At 39.1% G+C, this 22,375-nt stretch overlaps 1 protein-coding gene across 20 annotated transcripts in view; it reads left to right on the top strand.

The window, feature by feature from the left end:
- DMD (dystrophin) overlaps window positions 1-22,375 on the top strand; it is a 953,416-nt gene that overhangs the window by 522,358 nt on the left and 408,683 nt on the right. The window contains exon 1 of one of the 20 annotated variants that reach the window (XM_083612222.1): window positions 20,279-20,371. The exons of the other annotated variants lie outside the window; for them this stretch is intronic. The gene's annotated coding sequence lies outside the window, so the exon portion shown is untranslated. Of the gene's footprint in view, window positions 1-20,278; window positions 20,372-22,375 lie in introns of those variants that run through there. 20 annotated transcript variants of the gene reach the window in all.

The raw sequence follows: 22,375 nt of genomic DNA, 5'->3' as shown, positions 1-22,375 counted from the left end.
CGGATTAATAGGTAAAATAAAAAACAGAAGTAATTTGATTGACTAAAAAAAATGACCTCTGAAATCAGTCGGTCAGTAGATTTGTATTTCTAATGCAAATATTTATAAAAGCACCATAAAGGAGAAGGTATTCCCATTCTTTTTCTCAAATGGGTAGGGCTGCCTTTGAAACGATGCTGAATAAATAAAACAAAGGGTGGTGCCCAGCACTGCAGTTATGTTCATGCCACGGACTTATGCACAAGTGACACGAGTTTCCCTTTCTCTCTAGCTTCCTGCAGTAACCCCTCCCGCAAAATCTGCTCCAGAGTTTTGGTGGATTCTCCAGAGCAGATGGCTGGGCATGTAGGGAGGGAGGAGAGAAAGAGGAAGCCCCACTGTATGAGCAGAAAACATTGCTTGTGTTGAACATAACCCAAAGTACACTTTATTTAGAACTTTTTTTTCTTATGCACAGATTTATGGAGGTGTATTCTATCTGTTAACCCATACAATTAATTAGGATTTATCTAACCAGATAACAGTACCAATAAGAATAGATATAGTATCATGCCCACTTTAAATTAACATCTCATCTCCTTAGATTTGATTGGGTTCCCATATGAACCGTATTGCTGTAATTACAGTACAACCAATACTGTACTTGGGCCTCAAATGTTCCCTTCCCCTGTGATAAGGAACACTCCTCCATCAGAGAAAACTGCTTCCCTTGGAGGAAGTTACCTTTGGGTTTGATTCATTCTTTACAAAGGAGAACATTATATAATAACATTGTTCCGTTCTCTGGGTGATACAGTTATGGGATATTTTAGCCTCATGTGGAAAAAACAACAACTAAGACTTTACTAGTGAAATATTGAGCTATCACTTGCAATCTCCCAGTGGAAATACAGCACTTTAATGACTAAAAACGAGCACAGAAGTAATCAGCTGTGATATTTCTCTAGGCAGCCAACCAAGAGGCACTTTGGAAAAATGTGGGTCAGTAAGAAGATAACTAACTAAATCTGGTATCAAATAAGAATCCCCAAGTCTAAATCACAATAATTGCAGCGAGGGGAATAGAAAAGGCAGCCAAATAAATGTAGCTGTAGTTAAATGTGATACCTGATATCAAGAACTGACACCTACTCCAATAAGAAATATTAATATCTACAGCCTGAATCCTTATTTTAATTTCCTCTTAATATGCCTGTTTTGTTTTTGTTGTGTGTTTTTTTTATAAAAAAACAACAACTTCATGCATATAAAAAGAAGAGAATGATGCTTATCAAGAAAAAATAGGCAACACATTTCAGGATTGTTCAAATGGCTAACATTTTTAAGAGGCGATGGCATAAGAGGCTCACTGAATGTGTGAGAGAGAAAGAGAGAGAAGTGGCAGACCATTATTGCGATGCACGTAGGTTCAGCTATCTGCCTGCTCGCTATGCAAAAATTTACTTATCTGCGCATAAAGAATTATGCCCATACCTCACAATCAACAGATATCCAGACATTGGGAGTTTGCCCACTTCCTTATTCCCTTGCTTGTTTCTGCTTTGCTGATCAGAGGCAGCCATTTGGGGGCAGAAACTATGCAGGGAGGGGCACCTAAGACAGCAGACAAATCAGTTCTCCCCTTTTCCTTTCTTTTGCTGATTGGGCAGCCATTTTAGGAAGAAATCTCTGAAAGATTGGAGCGAGAAATTGGAAAAATCCTGGATTAGAAATATTTACATAGGAAATAATGGAAATGGTGGACTCGTTATGCAAACGCTTGCCTAACTAATGATTTCCATTGTGTTCTGTAAGCCAGACCTGTGTGTAATTATGACAATGGAAGTGAAAACCATTTGCTTACCTGTAACTGATATTCTTGAACATCATTAACTGCATTAGCCCTTGCAATTCTGTGAAAAATAAAACAAAAAACCAGTAGCCTTTGTAAGAAAGCAAGGAGACAAAGTAGAACCATCACTTGGGGCAAAGTGTTAAATAATCCACACACCATGATTCTAGTCCTCACCCCAGCAGTTAACAAAATAATAATCACACCAATGACCCTTACACAACTAGTTTCACCCTGTGCAATCAAACGTGCAAATGCTGTGCATTTGTACAGAGGAAACTCCAATAACATTTTAGAGTTCTGTTATAGAATATGGCAGACAATCCCTGCTCCTCCTTTCTGGTGTTGATTTTGATGATCTGCAAATGCCAACCTGGTGCCCTCCAAATGGTATAGGACCCCAACTTCCATCAGAACCCAGCCAGCATAGTCCATGGCTGGTGAATGATGGGAGTTGTATTCCAACAACAAATTCTAATGTTTGAATAGATTTTGTAGTTTTCAAAAAGGAAAAAGCTACTCAGCTCCTCCAACATGACCATTAAGGTTATCTCTAGCAGTCCCAGCTAGTTCAACCAGTTCTTACAATTGACAGCTCTCTTACAATCCAGCATGACATGCTGCAAAGAAACTATTAAGTAGACTTCTTTTGTGCTCCTTTTCTGGTTATGTATAAGCCACCTTTCCTTGCAGTAGCCATACATCTATGTTTTCATGGTATTATCCTTTAAATAGAACACTGCCCCTTCAGTTGAGATGTGCCCTCTGTCAAATAGAACATATGACCACTGTATTTCATAGCCATTACCAATGCAGCTGATCTATAGGATTTTGAAACTTTGGGCAAACTAACTTGCACACATTTCTGGAGTTCCTGAACTTGTCAGCTCCTGTTTGCCCAGCCTGTTTCATCTGAAGTTTCTGAAACCTTGATGGAGTTTCCTTCAAAAACACAATTTAAAATCTAAACGATAGCAACTATTTCTGTTTAACGTTGTGACTTTGAACGTGAACCAGTCACAGCTCTTTTGAGAGGACTGATTTCAGAGACAGAGCTAAACAGAGCTAAACATACTTAAATGGGTCTCACTGACATCAACAGGATTAAAAGTACTTTGCTTTCACTGGATCATGCCCCAAATGTGTATTAAGAGTAATATTAGTAGAAGTCCTAAATTAATGACTCTGTAAACAAGACTCAGGATAAAATTAAGCGCTTGCTGCTTACTGATAATTATGAATTAAATCAATGGACTTCCAGTTACAATGCAAAAGTATTCATTTGTTTCTCTTAGGAATATGATGGTGCTTAATTGAAAGCTGAACAACATCTGCTTCAATGTTCTTTTGTTTGTGTGCTAAAAGTTTAAATTGACTTTTAGGAACAAGCCAGTGTTGGTTTTTCCAGTGAGACTTGAGACAAAATGGATTTTTAATTCCAAGACAGCATATTGCGATTCAATATCCCTATGAGGTTCATATTTCTGTTTTCGTAGCAGAAAGTGAACTCTGATCTGTTTATGGCTCCTGAGAGAACACTATTCCAGCATAATTCTCACGTATGAGTATAACACTTTTAAAATATCATTTATAAATCATTTATTAAGGAAGTTTTTCACAGCTGGATTCTGAAACAAAAGCCTTACAAAACACAGAGCTTACTTTCACTTAGCAGAAGTAATTCTTAAAGGATGCTGTGATAGGCAGTTAAAATGGCCAAAAATTAGACTGAAGCCACAGTCGGTTCCAGACCTGGAGACTGATGATGGATTGGTTTAATATAGTATACAGTAGAAACAATCCAGCCACGGTTTAACCTTTTAAAAACCCATTGAATTCATTGGGAAAGTTGAATATCTGCCTTAACTTAATATCAACATCAATGAAACAAGTGTTTTACTTAAGAACATATAAACGTGAGAAGAGCCCTACTGGTTCAGACCAAAGACCCATATTGTCCAGCATCCTATTCTCACAGTGGCCAACCAGATGCCAATGGGAAGTCTGCAAGCAGGACCTGAGTACAACAACACTCTTCTTGCTTTTGCTTTCCAGCAACTGATACTCAGAGGCTTACTGCCTCTGACACTGGTAGTAGAGTATAGCCATCATCACTGATAGCTGAACTGTACCAGTATTGCATGTGTGCACAATGAGCTGTCCAGTCATTGCCCACCCTTTCTGCTCACAGCCATTCTTCAGTTGTGGAAGGGACAGCAAGCAGCTGAATTAATTGAGTGAGCCAGTCAGGTTCCTGCTCACGTCTGCTTGGACAAAGGCCACTATTCTGAATGGTTTGTGCACACACAGAACTCACTGCCTGGTGTTAATGAACAGAGGGAAACTGGTGCAGAGACAACTCCCTAGATTTCCACTTTAGTGAGCCCCCTGTCATCATCTGGCATGTGGTTCAGTTACCCCAAATACTAGCAAGGCCCATCAAAATGGAACGTTATTGAAACAGGAGGTAGAATGTGTATTATGCCTTGATTAAAATTGGTAAGGTTGCTGAGAGTCACATAAAAATTGCTTAGTCACTCCTGTCCCAGTCAATTTAGCTTTTTAATATAAATTATTAATGTAGAAAATAAAAAGTAAAGATCACTTGAATATAGCTCCATTATCCATTCTATTAAATTCTGCACCTGGCTTTACCAGGTTTTGGTGAGACTTTTATTACTCTCTTAAGACATTGTCTGTGAGAATTTCTGGGTCTAGCTTAATGCTTTGGAATCAGAAAGCTGTCGTGGATATGAATGTTTCTTATCTGCTACTCCGGGTGGCCGCACTCATTTCTTGGAAACTAGGATCTAGCCACTGATGTCTTTGTAATGTTGATGACTGAGTCTTGCAATGCACTGTGACCACTGTTGATGGTGAACTGAAAGCTTAAATATGGTACTGAATGGCACTCATAAGGATAGGGAGTCTGAAACCTACTACTGGCTTCGCAGCAGTTGACACTACTTTCAAGTAGTGTAAACCAGAGATTGAAGTCTGTGTCTCAAGTCTGTTTTTAAATTAATTTATATGAGCTATTTTGGGAGACAAACTTTTGTCTTAAAAGTGGGATAAAAATAAACAATGACAACAAAATAGAACAGAGCAGGGGCTTTTTGTCAGTTACTCAAGGCTTGACAAGCAAATCGCAATATCAAGGTACAAATGCACCTTGTTTTAATAGCCCTCAGAAAGCAATATAATGCTTATCTCTCTCAATAAGGCTAGTGTCTGTGTGTGATTTTATGAGCTATAACTGCTGGAAATTTATAGATGCTAGAAGTGTTTGTTGGGATAGCGGTATTTTTACTATTGAAAACAATATGGGTTTTTGTTTAGGACTTAAAGCTACTTTCAGCCAGAGAGGTTAAGAAGCATAAGTCATTGTACCATATTCCTAAATAAAGAAAATATGTAGATATCTCAAAAATGTTCATTAGGCCTCTTTCTCTTTCCTTGCATTCCCCTTTCCGATCCTTATATATAAGCACTGGATTAGTTTGTCCTAATTTTAAAGCAGAAAGCAAAAGACAGATCAAATGAATGGATCATTTCTTTTAAAAGATCATTAATCCCATGCTTTCATTACTCTCTTTTAGTGTGAACTGATTTTACAGCTCTAAGTATTTTTAAAATGCCAATTGTGAAGCCATGGTTAAAGATGCAGTAAAACTTCATCTAGTTTTTCAGTCTATTTAAAGCTCTAACACAACAGCTTTTAAGTGCCATTTCTGGAGATGCTTATTTATTTCTCCTCCCCACCCCCTAAACAACTTTTAAAGTCATGGTACTGTGACATTAACGTTAACTACACTTCCACGTGTCTGTTGTAGCTATGTTTATTAAGCAGTTGTTGTGTGTGTATATAGCACTAAGGCACGGTTGTGGCTTCTGTCTCCATTCTTATGAAGAGAAAAAATTGTCTATACAGAGGAGCAATCCCTACTCTGAGTGCCAAGTATTCCCCTCATATAAGAGAATGGGGAGACATGCTGATTTATGTATCCATTTGATATTCCTTTAAGACAGAGGGACTAGTAGTACATGTGAAAAGGATCTAGGGGTCTTAGTGGACCACAAACTTAACATGAGTCAGCAGTGTGATGCAGCAGCAAAAAAAGCTAATGCTGTTCTATGCTGCATCAACAGAAGTATAGTGTCCAAATCAAGAAAAGTAATAGTACCACTCTCTTCTGCCTTGATCAGACCACACCTGGAATACTGTGTCCAGTTCTAGGCACCACAATTTAAGATGTTTGCAAGCTGGAACATGTGCATAGGAGGGCAACCAAGGTGATCAAGGGTCTGGAAACCAAGCCTGATGAGGAATGGTTGAAGGAGCTGGGTATGTTTAGCCTGGAAAAGAGAAGACTGAGAGGAGATATGATAGCCATCTTCAAATATATGAAGGGCTTTCACAAGGAAGATATAGCAAGCTTGTTTTCTCCTGCTCTGGACAGTAGGACTCAAACCAAAAGCTTTGAGTTACAAGAAAGGAGATTCTGACTAAGCATCAGGAATAACTTTCTGATGGTAAGAGCTATTAAACAGTGGAACAAGCCCCCTTGGAAGGTGGTGGACTCTCCTTCATGGGAGGTTTTTAAGCAGCGGTTGGTTGGCCATCTGTCATGGATGCTTTAGCATTGCAGGGTGTTGGATTTGAAGATCCTTCAGGTTCCTTCCAACTCTACAATTCTGTAATAGGGATTGGGGAAGCTGCAGGCACTTGGATATTGCTGGACTACAGCACCATTATTCCTAATCATTGGTTTTGCTGGACGGCACTGATGGGAGTTGGCATCCAACAATATTGGGAGGGCCACAACTTTGTGAAGGTAAACTGTTCATGTTCCAATTTAGCAGATGGGTAGTTGAAGCTGAGAACCAAGATTAAAGGGAGATTTGTTGTAGAAATTGCATTAAGTGTTTCGATCTACACCAGGCATCCCCAAACTCGGCCCTCCAGCTGTTTTGGGACTACAACTCCCACCATCCCTAGCTAACAGGGCCAGTGGTCAGGGATGATGGGAACTGTAGTCCCAAAACAGCTGGAGGGCCGAGTTTGGGGATGCCTGATCCACACGGACCACATTGGTGCCAAGATCGGCTCTGGGAAGACACACCTGGGAAGACTGAATGGGCAGTAAGTGAGCACTGGACTGTTATCTCTGTTCCTGCAACCTACTTCTCATTTCTTCTTTGTTGAATTAGAAAGAGATTACATTGGCCTTGTTAAGAGTATGGTATTAGCACCTTACAACATAAGCAGAAACTTCAAATGAATAATGAGCGCTGCAGCTATTAATTTATCCTTGCCGGCTACTGTGCCATTTCTTTGTGCCAATGTATATACCATTTTTTGAAGGAAAGTTGCTATGTGACCCTCACAGCAATATACCTCCTTTGATGTTTTCCCCTACTTCTAAGCTTCTTAAAAACATTATTACACATAACAAAGGAAGTCAATCAGATTCACACTTGTGGAAAGAAGAAAGATACTGTTGGATAATTGCTAACTATATATTCTTTTTTCACTATGTGAAGTATTCTAACTATGCCATGAAATACAATCTTCCGAAGTACCAGTTTGTGCTGAAAAATGTAACATTTGAAAATGCTGCTGATTTGAAGCCAATCATGCTCCTTTCACTGTGTTTAACAGAGAAAAAGCTCCTGCCTTTTGTAGCCATTCTGTTAAGCCTGCTTTGTAGCACTACGTCTGCCAGTAGTGGGGGCTAAATTCTCTAAGATATACAATGCTCTGTTAAATTGTGTGCAGGATTTTTTATATGACATCAAACTGTGTCTCTGGGGCACATGGAACACTATTAATACTACAGGACCAAAATTACAAAAATAAGGTATGCTTACATTTACTGTTTGCAAAGAAAGACTATTCAATGTGTTTCAAAATGGTGTTTTTCCTTTCAATTTCCACAGATGTGGTTTATAAGCCCGTCTTTTTTATGTTTTTATTGTTGTTTTCTTCTCTCTCTCTCTCTCTCTCTCTGTGTATGTGTGTTTGTGTAATGACATCATGATTCAGGATTTTTGCATGCATACATATGTTTGTACCAATACACATGCTAAATAAAGAGCTGTACAGTATAGGGCAGGGGTCAGCAACATTTTCAGCCGTGGGCCGGACTATATTTTTGGGGGGGAAATGAAAAAATTTCTATGCCCCACAAATAACCCAGAGATGTATTTTTTTTAAAAAATGACACATTCTCCTCATGTAAAAACACCAGTCAGGCTGGGCCCATAACCTGTTGTTGGGATACTGCCAGGGGGATATGGCCCATCATGGCCCCCACGTCGCCTCCGGACGATCCATAGATCTCCCGTAGACACGCAGTATCAGCAATTAGCGACACGAGCTCCAGAAATAACTTGCCACATTCCTGGGCTGATGCACGCTCTATCAGCAGAATTCACACAGCGAAAGATGCACAGCAGGAGAGCATTATTTAGAAGTTTATGTTTTCTATTGCTTTCGTTTCTCTCTCTGTGCCTGAGCATACCAAAGCAGGCAGTCATGTTTTTTCTTTGTTCTGACCAACGCTGAATAAACTTCTAAATTATACTCTCCTGCGTGCAACTTTCGCTGTGCGAATTCTGCTGATAGAGCGTGCATCAGCCCAGGAATGTGGCAAGCTAATTCTGGAGCTCGTGTCGCTAATTGCTGATACTGCGTGTCTACGGGAGATCGATGGACGTCCGGAGACGACGTGGGGCCATGATGGGCTTTATCTCCCTGCCAGTATCCCAACATAAATAACCCAGAGATGTATTTTAAATAAAAGGACACATTCTACTCACTGTAGATACCAATGGGGATATACAACTTTATTAATGGAATATGACTACTTATAGCCTGTTTACATTGGCCTAGTAAAGAAATATCTCCACTTGAATGTTACAGCATTTACAAATTGAAATATATCTCCTTGATGCCACCATGGCCTCTTGCAGCAGTAGCAGGAACTATTAGAAATCTGGAGAAACTTAAATTTATATTTTGCTGCTGTCACAGACATCAGCCTGGTGATTAAGTCTCTTCCCTTGGACCTCAGCATCTATTTTGGGGTCCCAGGAATATACTTCCCCAAGCCCACCAAAAACAGTAAGTTACCACTAGTAGTTGCCCCCAAAGTAGCAACACCAAAATACAAACTGAGCTGTTCCTGAAGCTATTCCTGCTTTCTTTCCCATCCACAGCTCCTATGTTTGTCATGTCAACAACCCATAGGGTCCTTAATATATTACTTCTGGCTGCTATGTTGATAAATGGTAGCCCATCCAGGACCAGATAGCAGACTCTCTCAACCCTAAGCAGAGAGTAGTAGCCCAGCTTCTCAGTTATGTCTGATAAGTTTCTCTAATGAGGTAGCATCATAGATTGACTGCATCGGGTGGGTCAGGGGATGATTGACATGGTCTATCAAGGTTCAAAGGCAGGTACCCTGTTTATCTGTCAGCCAAGTTAAAGCATATGTATCTCATTTTCGGTGTGCAAGACAGGGCAGGATGGTAAATCACCCACTCTGCTGCTTAACTTTCTCCTTTCCAAAGCTGAGAAAAGTGAGTTCAAGCATACTACTAAGGGAATTAAAATACCCAATCCTTGTGCTCCTTCGTTCAGTGGAAAATATAAAATGAAGGGCTAGGGACCCCAGAATATTGTAAATGTCAGCAATGGTGGGTCGTGCTGGGAACCCAGCTTTTGCTCTATCCTGCACAGTGCTGATTTTGCAGATTTTTAAAAGTCTTGCAAAACCAGGTCATCTAGTCCTGCAGCCTTTCTGTATGAGATCTAATCAAAGCCACCTCTCCCTTGACCACCAGAAATTTCTCTCTTTCCTACAGACTAGGAATGTACAACTACACAAGGATCTATGGTCAAATCCACACCATACATTTGAAGTACATTCAACCCACATTTAAAGCACATGACTTCTCCCAAAGAATCATGGGAACTGTATTTTCTCCCTCCTCGAGCTACAACTCCTGGCACTCCCCACAAATTTCAGTGCTATATATGTGTTTTTAATGTATGGTCTGGATATGACCCATTTCTAGCTTTTTCTGAAATGATTTAAACTGTCACATGCAAAGTCTGCAGATTCTGAGCTGTTCAGAATATGGCATGTGGTATTTTTGTTGTGTTCCATGTGATCCAGCACTTTCCAAAACATTTTACACTTTTGCAATATGTAAAACTTTAATGCCTCCAGGGGTGTCTCAGGGATTCATTAGTTAATGTCTCCACAATGCTTTGAAAATGTTCTTTGGCGCATTAGACTTTAGTGTTGTAGTTAATACATTTGCATCTGAAGTGTGTCACATTTTGGGCATTGATATGCTAATGTTCACGTTTGTTTCACCCTGAAAGTATTTAATAAATTTTTGATAAAGTTCTAATGAGGGTACAACTGGGTTCACTACATGCACAGATCGTAAAACCCCTCTGAGAAATGTTGCTAATCTTGCTGCTACTCTTATTATTTTCTTCCTTTCCTCCTTTCCTCCTTTATTCCTTCCTTCCCTCCTCCCCTCCCTTGGAAGTCCTCTGATGCTTTTCCTTAGCAGGAATTTTCATGTCTATGTTGGGGATACTTTCCTTGAAAATCAGTGGCAGTTCTACCGTTCACAAGAGTTACGGCACTATGGCTTGTAGAGCCAGTGCTGCAGCACTGTGTATTTGACTGATTGGATGTGTTTGCATGGAGAGGATTAGAGCTGACTGTAAGAGTTCATTGGGCTAATTGGATTTAGCTGCGAGGAGACAGTTTGGATGAATCCCATCAGAATTCCAGGTGTTGAGGAAGAACTAGGAAGTTAAAAGGCTAGTCCCAGAGTGAGTGAGTGGCTGAGAAATGATCTGAGTGGACAGCAATATGCTTTTTGTGAATAGCAGTTGGAAGAGAGGTGCTGACTTATAGCACCATTTTGCTGATGGTTTAAACCAACCTTCTCCAACCTAGCTCCTCCAGATGTTTTGGAATATAACTCCTATCAGCTCCAGTCCGCATGGTAGTGCTAGCCAGAACTTTTGGGAGCTGCCAGCCAAAACATCTGCAGGACACTACGCCAGGGAAGGCCGATTGAAACAGTTGCATTTAACAGTTAAAATAGCAGATCCAGTTCTTTGCTTTTCTAGGGAATAAAAGCAATGGTGATACATAAATGAAATAATCATAATTTATCCAACCTCTAAAATAATAAAGTACATCCTTTTCTGGCCCAGACTCAGTATTTACAGTCTTAGACAGCCTCGCCCGTCATGGTGCCCTCCAGATGTTTAGGACTATGTATTCTTCAACCCTGATCATTGCTAAACCAATGCTCTTCAGCCCAACCATGCTAGCTGGGGCTCATTAGAGCTGTAATCCAAAATATCTGGAGGGCACCTAATTGAAGAAGGCTGAACTAAGAAATAGCAATATAGTCTCTAGGCAGACAACTAAAACAAGGGAAGAATCAACATGTGTAGGAATAGGCCCAGGCCAAATGTCATAGTCCCTAGAGGACTGGAGTTTAATGGGCTGTTATGTGCAGAGGCTATGTAGTTACGAACTATAAACATGTAGGCTCTGATGGGTCGTCCAAAAACTCTGGACAAATAACACACTGATAGACCTTACATACATAGAGTGCAGGCCCACATGGAGTCTGTGCAGAACAGGTTATCAGTTCATTCCCACTCTTCTTACCCCCACGTCATTTTAGTCATCTGCATAGGGATTCTAAGAAAGAGAGAGAAAGGAAAGGAGAGAGGAAACATAATAAAATCCAGTTTAAGCTTCAATAAATAAATAAATTTAAACATATTTCTTACATTCTGCAAGGGATTGAACAGGCCACAGCTCACCAAGCAAAGTACAGTGGTACCTCGGGTTACATACGCTTCAGGTTACAGACTCCGCTAACCCAGAAATAGTACCTCGGGTTAAGAACTTTGCTTCAGGATGAGAACAGAAATTGCGCGGCAGCGGGAGGCCCCATTAGCTAAAGTGGTGCTTCAGGTTAAGAACAGTTTCAGGTTAAGAACGGACCTCCGGAACGAATTAAGTACTTAACCCGAGGTACCACTGTATTCAGATAGGGCCAGTGGCGGAGTATATGCCCGCGCTCCCGAGGGGGGCAAGATGTGGAGGGTGCACTCCCAGGCGTTGAATAACTGCTCGGGTGTACAGAGCGGCGCACCGCATGTCTGCCATCAGCCGGGGGTGGAGCGAGCGGCTGATGGCAGACATGCGGTGCGCCACCCACCCGCGACTGCCAAATGTTACCGCCCACAGCGAAGACACCCAGGGTGCTCTGCCCCCACCGCACCCCCTTCCTCCCCCCCCTGGATAGGGCAACCATACAACATGCATGCAAAAAAGCAGACATTTGTGCTTTAAAAGATGTAAAAGAACCTGAAAAATGAAGAGTCGTGTACCCCTCACACTTCCTGTAGTATGTCCTACTCCCTCCACCACTGGCCAAATTCACCATCTCACATTGGCTGGGGGCCAAATGTAATTAGAGTAGATTTCTTCATATCCAAATTAAGCATTAAGAGCTGTACTCTCAGAGGTTGGTTAAGGACAACCATCAGTGGCCTAAATCATCCTTGATCTCTTACCATACTCCTCCCAGTCTTCTACCCAGAGGTGCCAGGGCAATGGGGGCAGGGGGCGGGTGACGTCGTGTGTGACATCCCAGTGTCAGGAGGAGCCAGGGATGGAGGTGAACATGGTGGCAGTGAGGCTTTGAAGCTGCACCATGTTCATCTCTGTGCTTGGCCTCCTCCCCCCCCCTAATTTTTTTGAGACATAGGGGGGCTGGACGCCTCCCCAAAAATATTGAGTTGGCACCCCTGCTTTCACCCAGCAGCAGCATTCAAATCCCTGTCATCTGTGTGCCAAGTATTATGACTGTGGCTTGTTTTGTTTTGTTTTTTAAAGTTGTGGTTTCATTTTATCCATTTGCCACAACTCTCTAGGTATGCAGCTGCAGGCACAAGTGTATGCTGGAGAGATGGAATCAAATAATCTCTCTGGGTCTCTGCTACCAATCCTAACACACTTTCACACAGGCTTCATTATTTTCACTTAGAGTCGTTCAGCTAACATGACCAATGACCACTTCAGAAGCACTCTAGCTATGTTTTTAATCTACCAAATTAAGCATCAGTACTTTGTCTACTTTACATTTTGCCCATTCATTCATATGCCTATTTCTAATATTAGTGTCGTGTCTTCATAAAATTCATGGATTCATTTTCATAATTAAACTGTATTTTTATAGAAAAATAATCCTTTAGTATGAGATTAAGAGGAACTTGATTTTCTTTCTTAATTAACAATTTTGATGGTAGAATTTAGTACAGTGCAAAGAGATAAGATATATGTTGCAGTTTAAATATACCCTTTAAATATACCCATTGAAGTTGATCACATTATTACTATTGGAGTGAATTAATGAATGAATAAATCAGTAAAATAATACATAATCAAAATGAATGTTCAACATCGAAGACCAGTGTGATGAAATAAAAATCTAAATAGAATATGCATTTATTTGAAGTTGAATGATTTCACCCTTCTAAATAAGGCAAGTTCATTTCCACAGATTCTTTTTTAATCAGAAACTGATTTTCAGTGCTATACATTGTCTTTATATTAAACCTTATGTGATGCTCTATAGTTCCTTACATTGAATCAAAATTAATTTAGAACTATATGATGCATGGGATGCTTGACTGAGTTTTAAAAGTCTCTCTGAGTGTGTGTGTACTTTCCCAGTTTATTGGCTGTGATCACCAGCACAGTTGCACAAAACTTGGCATAGAACATTTGTAGCAAAATAATACCACCAACAACATAAGAAAGTTTCATGGGTGCACTTAGGGTGGTCTACCTATCCTACTCCAATGGTTTGCATGTATTTGCATGAAAGAGGGGGCGTGAAAGAGCCAGGATAGCAGGCAACAACATTAAGTGTACTGATTCATTAATTCACCTCCCACCATGTTTAAGAATTCCCCAAGATTATACAAATTCTTATACCCCTCAAAATTCCTAGAGATATTTTACAATTAACGGGATATTCCTTTGACTCAAATTGCTTTAGCTGAAATGTACTTAGAATCGCTTTAGATTTAGCTGATAAATCCCTGCCTGCATCAACCAGACCAGAGCTCACCCTTGCCACCTTGCTCTGCTACAACTACAAAGCATGTGCAAAAACCCAAAAGCAATAAAGCAATTGAACATGTGTGTGCACACACTCCCACACATACAAGCACAAGACAACACCATCCTTCTTCCTGCCTATGTAACACACTGTCATAGTTAGGCAAAGCCATTGATGCTCACAAGACCATCAAATGTGAGAGGAAGGGGACAGGGGAAAGATAGTGAGTAGGAAGCACACAGAATAAAAGGCCAACTTGGCAAATCCCCAGGCTATTATAAACCACAGTCTAGCAGTAGTGCAAATTCAAATGCAGAAGCAGCAGCCCTTTGCAAATGCCAAGAGCTCTAAGGGAACCCCTTGCAAGAACTCAGAAAAATATAGTTAAATTTCTGTTGAATACCAAAACTATTTACTAACACTTTTTAATTATTGTTATTCCTCTGCGTTTCTCCCACACGTGCACATGCTGACACTTCCTCCTCATTCAATAGTTGCAGGTGGAATGAGAAATACCTACGCTGATTTCAAATAAACAATGCAGTGAATAAAGCAGTCATACAATTTCCCACCTTCCTACTGACCTGAGGAAAATAATCACCAGGTTAGCATCCAAATTGTAGCTGTCCACACTCCTACCCATCACTGCTGGGCTGTACTATATTTTTAGTCTAGAGAAACTTAGCGGAGCTCCATGGTGCTATATTTATTATCTCAGTTATTTAGCTTTTAACTCTATAAAGCCAGAAGAGAAAGAAAGAGAAGGCTGTAGTTACCACAATGCTTTGTTATGTTTCTCAAATAACAGAATATGTTCATGCCACCTTTCATACAAATCCCAAGGTGGTTTACAAAAGTAAGAACTCAGTTTAAGAAAACAATACATTAAAACAAGTTAAGTAAAAGTGCACCCCAAATAAATAGACTACAGTAACCATAATAGTTGGGTGATCTCTTGAGGTTGGAAATTATGATCTGCAAAAGCTTGGATGAAATAATACATTTTCAGGAGTCCCAAAACACTCAGCAAAATTGGTGCTTTCCAGTTTCATATTCCTGCATTGCAGGGGGTTGGACTAGATGATCCTCAGGGTCATTCCAACTCTATGATTCTATGCTATCTTATTTCATATCAGCAGCTATAATATGGAAAAACAGATCTGTGTTACAGTAGGAGATGTGTGAATGGCAAGCCTACCCACAAATGAAGCGTGGGGTACATAACTGCCCAGTTATTTTCAAGCTGAAATTTACTAAAAAAATAAATTGGTCATGGTGCCACAATCAAAACAGCCACCAGTCTAGAAATGCAGAAGTATATATATGCAAAACTGTTAGAAAAGGGCAACACAAATCATGAGGTGACAGGATCATATTTGCTATGAAAACAGCTAAAGCCTTTGGAGGAAAGATGACTGTGGGGGGAAAGAGTTTTAAAATGATGTATGATATGAATAAAGTGTTTAGATAGTTTTTATTCCCTTTATCACATTACAAGAACTGGAGATCATCCTATAAAATGTATCTGTAGTAGATTCAGGACAGACTTAAGAAAGTATTTGTTTGCACATTGTATAATTGATTTCAAATTTATGGAGGATACGTCTTTCTCTAGCTGTTACTTACAATGGCTATTTGGACCCTCCTGGTTCAGAGGCAACATGTTTATGAATACCACTTGCTAGGTAGCAACAATATGAATTGGTTATTTCCTTCAATCCCTTCTTTTGGGCTTCCCAAAGGCTTCACATTTGTGCTGCAAAACACAATCCAATAGGATAAGAAATGATGCTTGACACAACTTCGATTTTACGTCTTCTGAGAATATGCAGTAGAAACTCCTTTGTCACAAAAGTCATAGATGAATCATTGAATTATGGCAAGTGGGGTAAAGGTCTGTTTATCTATTATGACTTCCATTCTGTAAGTACTGTACCCCAGTATATGTTGACGTGGTAACCAACGCCTTAAAGATCTGAACTGCAGGTTCTTGCTGTCATTTATATACTATATTCTCTTAGGTCTGTGCAGACTACATGATAATGAGTATATGTCTTAAACTTGTATCTTGCCTTCACCTAATTTAAGGTAGAGAAAATTATCTGTCTCTCACACAGATTTTAAATAATATAAAATGCAGCATGTGCCCCTGCAGAACATGGCATGCCCTGTTAACTATCACAATGAAGTAAATACTGTTCATGAAATTTTCTCAACGAAGTTTGATAATTCTGAGGGGCTCTAGGCCCTAGTTTAGATTTATCTTACTTTGAAAATGAGCTTATGGAGAATTTCCTTTGCACATTCTGCTCTAAATAATAGTTTTGTAAGGATGAAAACTGATGTGTACCACCAACACAGAGGACAGCGTTCTTTTCACTTGTCTTCTGTTTCTGCTAGCTTGAAAGTAAAAACATGACGACTGAAAATGTGGTACATGTTCTGTCACTTGAACTGGGAATCGGGCATTTCCTCTCCTGGGAACTGCACTATCTGAGGAGTCACTTCTTTGAAATGTCTCTTCCACCTAAATGCCACAAAACTTAAAAGTTCAGAGAGGAAGTTTTGAAAACTCCATTCCTGCAAAGTTCTTCCACTTGCCTCCAAAGCCCTGTACAAAATTGTTCATGCTGTTTGGGAGAACCCCCCCCCCCCAATTCAGGGAGGGGTTGCTTTTCTGGGGGTGCAGAGCCAGAAGAGAGGGAAAGAAAGATAGTTACTCTCTAAATTCCCTTCTGCTTCTGCAACTGTTTGCAATTATCGTAAAGATTTGAGGTTGTATCAGAGTAGAAATGCAGACAATCCGTTTGTGTGTATATGTAACGTAAAGAGTATTTTGTAGGGCAGAAAGCTTAGCATCAAGCACATGTAACTGTTCAAGAAGTGTAATAATTCTCAGCTTATAAGTGTAACTGTCACTCTATTATTGAAATATATGATTGCCCAGTTTTTATAACTGTTGTCTAATGATTCCTGAAACATGTTGTTATATTGGATATTTGCACTTTTGAAACATTTATCAGATGATAAGATTCCCATGTTTTACAGGATCTTTTTAAAGTAAGATGAATACTCATAAAAGATGATGAACTGTCAGTTTTAGAGTCCATTCAGGAATAGCAGGAATAGCAGTGTAAGCCTGTGGCTTTGGGCTTGCCAGTGTAATTCACTTCTGTCTCATAGCAGTTGTATAGCTAATTGTTTGGCATACAGTAATTATTATTTTAGAAAATGGACTATACCAATAGTGTTGCTCCATTCCAAATTCACCCATGACCAGTATGACACTTTAAGTCTTCTTAGGCTGGGTAGATATTCTGGATTGTCCTACCCATTGTTTACCTTAAACCAACAGGCATCTTCATTTAGTTGGACAATTGTTATAGTTCTAAATGAGACTCATTTAGAAGCGGAAAGCTTCATGCTATTTTCACAGCAATATCAGTTGTCTCTTGGATATCATTTAGTGTGAAAAGCTACAGCTTTTGAGACCAGTAAGCCTTCCTTGTCTGAATGGCTTTCCAGGCTTCTCCCATAAACAGTAATGACTAGCTTCATTCACACAGGAAATGTTACCCTGGTTAAAATTAAAAACAACACCCTCAAAGGGTAAATTAACAGTACTTTTATAACAGTGGTGGTAATGGCAACTGAAGTGTCCACTTGTTGTTGTTTAGTCATTTAGTCGTGTCCGACTCTTCGTGACCCCATGGACCAGAGCACGCCAGGCACTTCTGTCTTCCACTGTCTCCCGCAGTTTGGTCAGGCTCATGTTTGTAGCTTCGAGAACACTGTCCAACCATCTCGTCCTCTGTCGTCCCCTTCTCCTTGTGCCCTCAATCTTTCCCAACATCAGGGTCTTTTCAAGGGAGTCTTCTCTTCTCATGAGGTGGCCAAAGTATTGGAGCCTCAGCTTCACGATCTGTCCACTTACCTGTATCTTAATCAACTGGTCACTACATATGAAGGGGGCTATCTTTAGGTGTCCTCTTTTAAACAAGATGGCATTAGCTCAGTAGTTACGACAAAGCAATATGCAGTATATTGGGCTTGGGGGTGGACTGCAAGCAGAAATATTATGCCACCTATGCTGATTTTATTATATGATATCCAGTAAATTTAAATCACTGCAGTTTGCCTCTCCAAAGTTTCTTTGGGGACCTAAAATGTACACTTATCCAAAAGTGAGCTTACTATACAGAATTTTCTTTTCATTGAAGTACGGTTCATTACAAATTGGTTCCAAAATTGCTGCTTGATGGTGCAATTGGACAACTTTTATACCTTTTTAGAACTGATCTGTTGTATTCCGTTTGTTGACACAAATGCCTCTCTTGAGCAAATGGTCAATAATAGCAGAGGCTATAATGTATTAATTTTACTTGTGGTATGTAATTGATTGTCTTTGTAGCTCTGTTAGCACGTCTTCATAATGCTCTGAGATTCTTATTTGTTTAATATTTAGACTTTTTTCTCTTTCTGTGTTTGCGATATAGTTTCCAGTGCATTATAGATATTTTCATTAGAATTCAATAAAAGAAGACAAGACAGAAAGACAGATGAAGCATTCAGGGATTCTAGCTAGTTTTCCAGGGCTTTTCACAGGAGTGTGTTTGAGTGCTGATAAGGCCTTGACTATATTAAATAGACAAAGACAAAGCATGAGTAAAATTTATTGTTTTTTCCTTTTCAGCCACTGGAGGACAATTCTTTGCATTTGTTAGCCAAAAAAAGTGCTCCAGATTTTATCTCTTCTGAGCATATTAAAGTTCACATTTGCAAGCTGTGCATCTTAGAATGTTCATTTATGAAAGCAAACAATGAAATGATTTGTATCTGGTTTTTACTCTAGTTGTTTATAGACTCTTTAGAGGCTTGTTCTTTCAGATTACAGCTGTTTGATGAGGTCAAATCTGAGCCAAAAGACGATATGGGTTAATTTAATAGGATAGAGCAGGCAATCAAATCCATATGAGAACTCTATAATTTAGCAGTTTTATGTTGCTTACACAGAAGGAAAGAGGAGCAACTTGCCTCTTTTGTGATACCTTTCGAATTATGCTTTGGCCTCACATGTCTACCTGTTTGTCCTTTGTTTTAATATCAAACGTGGCTTTGTGTGCTGCTAGACAGTTGGGACATATCATATCTCTCCGAGTTTTTTGGTGCCCTTCAGTTGCTATCTCAGGTACTCTTCTCTGACTCATAAACAAGGCATCCTACAGTTTATTTCTTCCCGTTTCTGTTGTGCCAACCCAATGGCATCAAACAAGCAGGCTAGATTGCATTCCATGTCAATGAAATTACTCTGCATATTGCTTTATGGAAGTATTTTTTTACTTTTAAATATCCACGTGCCAACTTTCATGGGAAAATTTAAACTAAACAGCAGCTTTAAATCAAAGTTATAGCTCCTTTCAGCTCAATATCCCAGCAATTGCATAAGCACTAATACTTAAGATGGGCAATTCCAACCTTTTTAGAGAGATTCATATGTGCATTCTGAACAGTATTACACTAGGGAACACTGGGGAATATTTAAAGCCATATGAATGCTAGTAGTAAGTACAGCATATTTACTGATACTCCACATTTACTGAAACTGCAGTTTCATACCCACTGTCTGTGTTCATGAAAATATTGCTTGCTGATTTTTGTAGCTGTTTTTCCATAAGGTCACCATATCAACTATATGAAATACTGTGCCTCTGAGAAGTTAATTTTAATCAGGACGAAGCATTGGGTAGAGTTGATTAAAAATAAGAATATAAGATGATCCATTATTTATCTTTTTTTACTGTTTTAAAGCTGTGACGAAAGTTTTTTTTTGGGGGGGGTAAAAAATAGTTTAAAGAAAGAAAGAGCTACAACCAAATACAGAAAATACACAGAAGATTTGATAATTAGATAAGGGAGTTATGTTTCTCTCCCCCCCCCCCATTTATGCTATTAAGATTAAACAGGTAAAAAAAAATCCTAAATGAATATTTTTATATATATATAAAATCTTCACTATTATAATCATCCAAATTGATTTGCAAAGCAGATGCAAGATTTATTTCTTTGTTTTATAGCCCATTTTAATTATAAATGAAGGTTTTCTGCCTAAAAGCGCTGCTTCTGTGACACCATCAGTATTTGCAGTGGAATCCAATCCGCAATTCAGTGTAGCTTCAGTCCAGATCTTCCATGGAGCCTTTGCTACACACAAAGTTGGCTGATGTGCCATTCAGCATCCCAGCAGCTCTTTCTCTTCACACTAGCAATGGCAAAGCATTGTGCGGATGCACTGCCGGATGCTCTGAACTGAAATCATCCGTGGGAACTTAGCCGATATTATATACGTGATTCAAGGTAAGGGAGCAAAGGTGTGTGCGTGAGGGAGAATCTGCTGTTCAGAAGAATGGGGGTTTGATGCCATTCAGTCTGCATCTTAAGTCTCCTGTTCTGATGCAGGAGTCTCTAAGCAATAGGTGGGAGGGGATGCTTTTGTACTTGAAATCAGGAGACCCAGATTAAGTGTTTTCATTGTAATGAGCAGTGCAGCATTTACGACAAAATGATATGCTGATCAAACTCCTGCAGAAATCCATCCTTCCTTATTTATCTGCTCCCTAGATAAATCTAATTATATATATATATATATATATATATATATATATATATATATATATATATATATATATAAAAGAAATAAAGGCCAGCAGCCCCAAGCTGCAAGGTGCTTTGAGCATCTCTGGCTCTCTCTGCTTTTGAAGTCTCATTGTAGCCAATTTAGCCGAATTCTCTGGAGTGGGCATTTCATGCACACTTATCTCTGCTGGAGTCTCCTCGTTTTCTATATTCCATCAGGGAGAGTCAGATTCTAGCAATAACAGGCCATTTTACAATCTTGACTTCTTTTTTTACTGAACTGCAAGATGCTATTTTGAGAGCATTCTTCTGAAGCATTTAGATGCATGCGACTACAGCTTGCAATTAACTTTTGTATTAGGGTTTACATGCAACATGTCTTTGTGAAATTTCATTCTGGATCTTAATTTTACTGTGAAGAATTGTCAACCTAGTTATTTAAAATCTGTGGTGTTATTGACTTCCCTCTTGATGCTAGAATCCATTTATATATCTGCCACTTAAGCTAAGCATTAATATATTATAATTCACCGTACTGCAGGAAGCAGAGACATTCAGAAATATGTAGCCTTCTGCTACATGTTTAAATTTTGAGGACTCTCAAGGATCAACAGGATAGCCTTGTCAGTAATTTGTCCTGCCCTCCCATTGCTAATGTTTCCTGTAGAATTGCCATATTTTAGTATTCTGCATTATGTCAGAAGATGATTAATTCTCAAAATATTTACATACCATGAAGAAAAAGCAGTGCTATATATATTAATATATATAGTTAATATATATTAACTTTTGAAAGTTTTCAGGGGATACAGGTTTGAGGACTACTTTAAGAAAGAGTAATTTAAACCCCACATCTTGCTATATATGCATCAATTAATTTCCATACAATTTTCCTTTAAGGTCATTATTGGTGGAGTATATGTCTTGGTAAATATCTTCCTAAGGTTGTTTTTGAACAATATAACTTTGGTCTCTTTATGAGGGCTTCTGATTTCTCTCTTTTTTGTTAAAACAGAACTCATATGTCATAAGAGTTTTTCATTTTCTATAAGGCATGTCAGGTAACATGCTGTAGCATTTTTGGAATTTTTTTTCACAGCAAGGCTAGACTAAAGAGAGACTGTATTTTTTAAGCTATGCATTGTTTGTAGAATTGCAAATGGATAATTTCAGTGGCCCTTCGCTAGAGTTTTCTGCCACTGAAACAGTGTAGGACTCTTCAGAAAGATGGAGTGATGTAATTACCAGGTGCACATGTTCATTAATCCTTCCCAGCTAGGAAAAGCTTCACATTCTTCTCCTGTGGCCCATTTGTAAAACTATATATATCTAAATTGTGTCAACCAAGAAGTCATACTCAGTGGTGCCTCTTTTTGTCCAATTTCTTGTTGCATTGGTTTTGTAAAGCAATTATCTGCATGTCTTTTTTCATTATCAGCATTGTACTTTTTCTTGTCCCAAACCACAAAAACTGTTAGATCAGTTACAACCTATTTTAAATTACTTGTAGTATAATATCACCGGAACGATGAAACAGTATAGTCAAGTTGATGGAATACCTCTGATCTGTGGGTCATTAGCTATTACTTGTAGAAATTAACATGATTCCTAGATCATTTTGGAAGCTGTGGTATGAGATTTTGTCAAACTTTCTCTGTATAATAATAATAATAATTTTTAAAAACATCTAGATGCACCAGATTTTTAAAATGCTGCAAAAATCCT

The sequence above is a fragment of the Podarcis filfolensis genome, assembly GCF_964270895.1.
Source record: "Podarcis filfolensis genome assembly, chromosome: 4".
NCBI lineage: Eukaryota > Metazoa > Chordata > Lepidosauria > Squamata > Lacertidae > Podarcis > Podarcis filfolensis.
The sequence above is the reverse complement of the archived record's forward strand: the minus strand, read 5'-3'. Positions and strand labels throughout refer to the sequence as shown.